Consider the following 6,546-nt stretch of genomic DNA (forward strand, 5'->3'; position numbering starts at 1 on the left):
ATCCGGGTCACGGCAGGCTTTTGCCAACAGGCAACGATCTTCTCTCCCATGTTTTTTTGCCACCTCATCCGGTGCTGGTGCGAACCTTGCCAACTACGGATGGCGATTGCCCTTTGACTTTAGTATTTGGTGCCGATAATTGTACCTTCCACGGTCTTTGCTCTCTCTTCCGCAATTCCGTTTTTGCAGGCTTCACCTCGGCGCTTTGTGGATACGTTATATACTAACAAGTAACAAGCCGGCAGATTGAGCCGGAGCCTGGATAGCTCAGTCGGTAGAGCATCAGACTTTTAATCTGAGGGTCCAGGGTTCAAGTCCCTGTTCGGGCGCGAGGCAATCCTATTGATGGCGGCCTCCATATCCCTAGCTCGGCACACCCGAGTCAGCTCGTTGGGAAAGAGTGCTCATGAAGTCAACTGAGTGAGTCTCAGTTCTCCTAGTTGGTACCGCTGTTCCTCCTGCTGCAGGGCAAGCATCTTCTAAACATTGCTTTCATCTTATTCCTCAAGATTGTTCTTAAAAAAATTTTTTAAGAAGAATGCACATTTTTCAAAAGACTCACAGCTTTCCAAATAACTCTTTCAAGTGAGGATAGCCCCACACCTGTCTTAAATCCCAAATAATAAGAACCAGTTAATTAAGTAACTGGGTTAGTTCAAATTGGTCGTCACATTTTGGCATAGTAAGAACAGCAGCTACATGTAGTACATAGGGTTACATGTTTTAACCTGCTCAGTGTGATTTGATGTATTTTGAATTTTACCAGGTTTCCATGTGGTCTTGGCCATTTTCTTCCTCTTACGCATTTGGACGTGTGTACATGTGACTGATCACATGACAGGAAACAGGAAAAAACGGTATAAAAGAGGCAGCATGGCAAGCAAACAGCCTTTCACTTTACAAATCTGCTGGCGATCACCATTTCTGGACTGTGGTGTTTTATTCGGACTTATCTTTGTAGATTCAAGCACTTGGAACATCACTTGGATTGCATTATACACGGCTGGAAACGTGCGGTGCTATGGAAACCCCCCCCAGTGGGACCCCTCTCTACTCGGTGTTGCAGTAGTCGTGGCCGAGTGGTTAAGGCGATGGACTAGAAATCCATTGGGGTCTCCCGCGCAGGTTCGAATCCTGCCGACTACGCTTTGCGTTCCGCCCGCTGCATTGCATAAACAAGTCGCGGGACTTTTTGAATCCCTTGACTGTAGCACGCCGTCATCTTCAGTGGTCAGTACCCTGCGTTGTGGCGCAGCAACCCCGCTTCAATCCGGGTCTCGCCGTCTTTTGCCCTCAGACTCCTATTTGCCACCTCACCCTTCAGCTGGACATTGTGCCTGAAGCTCGCTGGCGGTCTATTCTGCTTTCTTCCTGCAGTCAACGGACCTGGAGGGCAGCAGGTCGGTGTAGTCGTGGCCGAGAGGTTAAGGCGATGGACTTGAAATCCATTGGGGTCTCCCCGCGCAGGTTCGAACCCTGCCGACTACGAGTTGCGACCAATTGCATCTTCCACGGTCTTTGCTCTCTCTTCCACAATTCCTGTTTTGCAGGCTGCACAACGGCGCTTTGTTGATACGAGTATCAAGTTGGTGGTCTGAGCCCGGGTAGCTCAGTCGGTAGAGCATCAGACTTTTAATCTGAGGGTCCAGGGTTCAAGTGCCTGTTTGGGTGAAAGGCAGTCCTATCAATGGCGGCCTCCTGCTGCAGGGCCAGCATCTTCTAAACAATGCTCTCATCTTATTACTCAAGATTGTTCTTAAAGAAACGTGAAAAGAACGCGCATTTTTGAAAAGACTCAAAACTTACAAAATAGCTCTTTAAAGTGAGGATAGCCCCACATCTCTCTTAAATGCCAATGAATAAGAACCAGTTAATTCAGCAAATGGGTTACTTCAAATTGGTTGTCTCTGAGCCCAAACGGCCCTAGCTAGGGTTACATGGTGTAGTGGTTAGCCCTCTGGACTCTATTTTAGACCCTGTATGAAGAATCTTTTGGCAGCAGTCAGTCAAAAACGCTTTCAGGGGTGCTTAGATTGGTTGCCGCCATGCGCAGGCTGTCTCTGTAGGGAAGTGAGCTTAAAAGAGCGGACCCAAGCTTGGAGAATGCGGGCATCGATCCCACTACCTCTCGCATGCTGCTAAGCGAGCGCTCTACCATTTGAGCTAATTCCCTTGCTTGGCTACAGACATGTCCAAACATTGCCTTCGCAGAGCGACGTCCTATTTTTAAGGGGCTTGAATCTGTGAATTGAAGCAAATGAAGTTGGTGAATTAACCGAGATATTGTGCTTTAGTTTAAGGGGTACTGAGGCTTACTACGAAGCTGTTTTGCCACCCAGGATCGCTAGCAACCATCAAGTTTTCGGTCAACTGGGCCGAGAAGCGCAAAAGTGCAGTCATGTGGGACTCCAGGCTCAGCACTGAAAAACCCCCATCCACTTTTCAGCCTGCTTTGTCCTCAATGTGAAGCCTGATCTCCGTAGTCGTGGCAGAGTGTTCGCCTGCATGCAGAAGAGAAAAGGCTGTGTTATTTTTTTCTTTCTCCTCCTCTCTGCCCCGGACCAATGCTTCCAGCCCTTCTCACCACTGAGGCTCGGTGGCGTGCCGTGATCGTATAGTGGTTAGTACTCTGCGCTTGTGGCCGCAGCAACCCCGGTTCGAACTCGGTCACGGCAGGCTTTTGCCAACAGGCAACAATCTTCTCTCCATGTTTTTTGCCACCTCATCCGGTGCTGGTGCGAACCTTGCCAACTACGGATGGCGATTGCCCTTGACTTTAGTATTTGGTGCCGATAATTGTACCTTCCACGGTCTTTGCTCTCTCTTCCGCAATTCGCGTTTTTGCAGGCTTCACCTCGGCGCTTTGTGGATACGTTATATACTAACAAGTAACAAGCCGGCAGATTGAGCCGGAGCCTGGATAGCTCAGTCGGTAGAGCATCAGACTTTTAATCTGAGGGTCCAGGGTTCAAGTCCCTGTTCGGGCGCGAGGCAATCCTATTGATGGCGGCCTCCATATCCCTAGCTCGGCACACCCGAGTCAGCTCGTTGGGAAAGAGTGCTCATGAAGTCAACTGAGTGAGTCTCAGTTCTCCTAGTTGGTACCGCTGTTCCTCCTGCTGCAGGGCCAGCATCTTCTAAACATTGCTTTCATCTTATTCTCAAGATTGTTCTTAAAAAAATTTTTTAAGAAGAATGCACATTTTTCAAAAGACTCACAGCTTTCCAAATAACTCTTTCAAGTGAGGATAGCCCCACACCTGTCTTAAATCCCAAATAATAAGAACCAGTTAATTAAGTAACTGCTTAGTTCAAATTGGTCGTCACATTTTGGCATAGTAAGAACAGCAGCTACATGTAGTACATAGGGTTACATGTTTTAACCTGCTCAGTGTGATTTGATGTATTTTTGAATTTTACCAGGTTTCCATGTGGTCTTGGCCATTTTCTTCCTCTTACGCATTTGGACGTGTGTACATGTGACTGATCACATGACAGGAAACAGGAAAAACGGTATAAAAGAGGCAGCATGGCAAGCAAACAGCCTTTCACTTTACAAATCTGCTGGCGATCACCATTTCTGGACTGTGGTGTTTTATTCGGACTTATCTTTGTAGATTCAAGCACTTGGAACATCACTTGGATTGCATTATACACGGCTGGAAACGTGCGGTGCTATGGAAACCCCTTCAGTGGGACCCTCTCTAGTCGGTGTTGCAGTAGTCGTGGCCGAGTGGTTAAGGCGATGGACTAGAAATCCATTGGGGTCTCCCCGCGCAGGTTCGAATCCTGCCGACTACGCTTTTTACGTTCCGCCCGCTGCATTGCATAAACAAGTCGCGGACTTTTTGAATCCCTTGGACTGTAGCACGCCGTCATCTTCAGTGGTCAGTACCCTGCGTTGTGGCCGCAGCAACCCCGCTTCAATCCGGTCTCGCCGTCTTTTGCCCTCAGACTCCTATTTGCCACCTCACCCTTCAGCTGGACATTGTGTGCTGAAGCTCGCTGGCGGTCTATTCTGCTTTCTTCCTGCAGTCAACGGACCTGGAGGGCAGCAGGTCGGTGTAGTCGTGGCCGAGAGGTTAAGGCGATGGACTTGAAATCCATTGGGGTCTCCCGCGCAGGTTCGAACCCTGCCGACTACGAGTTGCGACCAATTGCATCTTCCACGGTCTTTGCTCTCTCTTCCACACTTCCTGTTTTGCAGGCTGCACAACGGCGCTTTGTTGATACGAGTATCAAGTTGGTGGTCTGAGCCCAGGTAGCTCAGTCGGTAGAGCATCAGAATTTTAAATCTGAGGGTCCAGGGTTCAAGTGCCTGTTTGGGCGAAAGGCAGTCCTATCAATGGCGGTCCTCCTGCTGCAGGGCCAGCATCTTCTAAACAATGCTCTCATCTTATTACTCAAGATTGTTCTTAAAGAAACGTGAAAAGAACGCCGCATTTTTGAAAAGACTCAAAACTTACAAAATAGCTCTTTAAAGTGAGGATAGCCCCACATCTCTCTTAAATGCCAAAGAATAAGAACCAGTTAATTCAGCAAATGGATTACTTCAAATTGGTTGTCTCTGAGCCTAAACGGCCCTAGCTAGGGTTACATGGTGTAGTGGTTAGCCCTCTGGACTCTTTTTAGCCTCTGTAGCTTTTGGCAGTCAGTCAAAACGCTTTCAGGGGTGCTTAGATTGGTTGCCGTCATGCGCAGGCTGTCTCTGTAGGGAAGTGAGCTTAAAAGAGCGGACCCAAGCTTGGAGAATGCGGGCATCGATCCACTACCTCTCGCATGCTAAGCGAGCGCTCTACCATTTGAGCTAATTCCCTTGCTTGGCTAGCAGACATGTCCAAACATTGCCTTTGCAGAGCGACGTCTATTTTTAAGGGGCTTGAATCTGTGAATTGGAAGCAAATGAAGTTGGTAAGATTTAACCGAGATATTGTGCTTTAGTTTAAGGGGTACTGAGGCTTACTACCGGCTGTTTTGCCACCCAGGATCGCTAGCAACCATCAAGTTTTCGGTCAACTGGGCGAGAAGCGGCAAAAGTGCAGTCATGTGGGACTCCAGGCTCAGCACTGAAAAACCCCATCCACTTTTCAGCCTGCATTGTCCTCAATGTGAAGCCTGATCTCCGTAGTCGTGGCAGAGTGTTCGCCTGCATGCAGAAGAGAAAGGGCTGTGTTATTTTTTTTTCTTTCTCCTCCCTCTCTGCCTCGGACCAATGCTTCCAGCCCTTCTCACCACTGAGGCTCAACGGCGTGCCGTGATCGTATAGTTGTTAGTACTCTGCGTTATGTTGTAACGCGCAACCCCGGTTGAATCTGGTCCGGCAGGCTTTTTGCCAACAGGCAACGATCTTCTCTCCATGTTTTTGCCACCTCATCCGGTGCTGGTGCGAACCTTGCCAACTACGGATGGCGATTGCCCTTTGACTTTAGTATTTGGTGCCGATAATTGTACCTTCCACGGTCTTTGCTCTCTCTTCCGCAATTCCATTTTTGCAGGCTTCACCTCGGCGCTTTGTGGATACGTTATATACTAACAAGTAACAAACCGGCAGCTTGAGCCGGAGCCTGGATAGCTCAGTCGGTAGAGCATCAGACTTTTAATCTGAGGGTCCAGGGTTCAAGTCCCTGTTCGGGCGCGAGGCAATCCTATTGATGGCGCGCTCCATATCCCCTAGATCGGCACACCCAGTCAGCTCGTTGGGAAAGAGTGCTTGATGAAGTCAACTGAGTGAGTCTCAGTTCTCCTAGTTGGTACCGCTGTTCCTCCTGCTGCAGGGCCAGCATCTTCTAAACATTGCTTTCACCTTATTACTCAAGATTGTTCTTAAAGAAACGTGAAAAAAGAACGCAGCATTTTGGAAAAGACTCAAAACTTACAAAATAGCTCTTTAAAGTGAGTGATAGCCCCACATCTCTCTTTTAAATGCCAAAGAATAAGAACCAGTTAATTCAGTAAATGGGTTACTTCAAATTGGTTGTCTCTGAGCCCAAACGGCCCTAGCTAGGTTACATGGTGTGTGATAGTTAGCCCTCTGGACTCCTGTTTTAGACCCTGTATGAAGAATCTTTTGGCAGCAAAGTCAGTCAAAAAAACTTTCAGGTGCTTAGGATTGGTTGCCGTCATGCAGGCTGTCTCTGTAGGAATTGAGCTTAAAAGAGCGGACCCAAGCTTGAGAATGCGTGGGCATCGATCACACTACCCCTCCGCATGCTAAGCGAGCGCCTACCATTTGAGCTAATTCCCCCTTGGTTTGGCTACAGACATGTTCAAATACTGCTTCGCAGAGCGACGCCTATTTTTAAGGGGCTTGAATCTGTGAATTGAAGCAAATGAAGTTGGTGAATTAACCGAGATATTGTGCTAGGTTTTAAGTACTGAGGCTTACTACCGGCTTGTTTTCATACCCAGGATCGCGTAGCAACCATCAAGTTTTTCGGTCACCTGGCCTAGAAGCGTAAAAGTACAGCCGCAGGGGACTCCAGGCTCAGTACTGGAAACCCTCATCTACTTTCTCTGCTGCCTGCTTTGTCCTCAATGTGAAGCCTG

General features: G+C 48.3%; 7 non-coding genes across 7 annotated transcripts; all 7 read left to right on the plus strand.

Annotated features, from left to right (window-relative positions):
• Positions 1–256: 256 nt before the first annotated feature.
• On the plus strand, positions 257–329 carry trnak-uuu. Its single transcript has one exon. It is a non-coding gene; the product is annotated as a tRNA-Lys (tRNA).
• A 736-nt stretch (positions 330–1,065) lies between these two features.
• On the plus strand, positions 1,066–1,146 carry trnas-aga. Its single transcript has one exon. It is a non-coding gene; the product is annotated as a tRNA-Ser (tRNA).
• A 260-nt stretch (positions 1,147–1,406) lies between these two features.
• On the plus strand, positions 1,407–1,488 carry trnas-uga. The gene has a single exon. It is a non-coding gene; the product is annotated as a tRNA-Ser (tRNA).
• Positions 1,489–2,914: 1,426 nt separating this feature from the next.
• Positions 2,915–2,987, plus strand: trnak-uuu. Its single transcript has one exon. It is a non-coding gene; the product is annotated as a tRNA-Lys (tRNA).
• Positions 2,988–3,719: 732 nt separating this feature from the next.
• On the plus strand, positions 3,720–3,801 carry trnas-aga. Its single transcript has one exon. It is a non-coding gene; the product is annotated as a tRNA-Ser (tRNA).
• A 263-nt stretch (positions 3,802–4,064) lies between these two features.
• trnas-uga lies at positions 4,065–4,145 on the plus strand. Its single transcript has one exon. It is a non-coding gene; the product is annotated as a tRNA-Ser (tRNA).
• Positions 4,146–5,562: 1,417 nt separating this feature from the next.
• trnak-uuu lies at positions 5,563–5,635 on the plus strand. The gene has a single exon. It is a non-coding gene; the product is annotated as a tRNA-Lys (tRNA).
• The last annotated feature ends 911 nt before the right edge of the window (positions 5,636–6,546 follow it).

Source organism: Puntigrus tetrazona, chromosome 4 (assembly GCF_018831695.1).
Source record: "Puntigrus tetrazona isolate hp1 chromosome 4, ASM1883169v1, whole genome shotgun sequence".
Taxonomy (NCBI): Eukaryota; Metazoa; Chordata; class Actinopteri; order Cypriniformes; family Cyprinidae; genus Puntigrus; species Puntigrus tetrazona.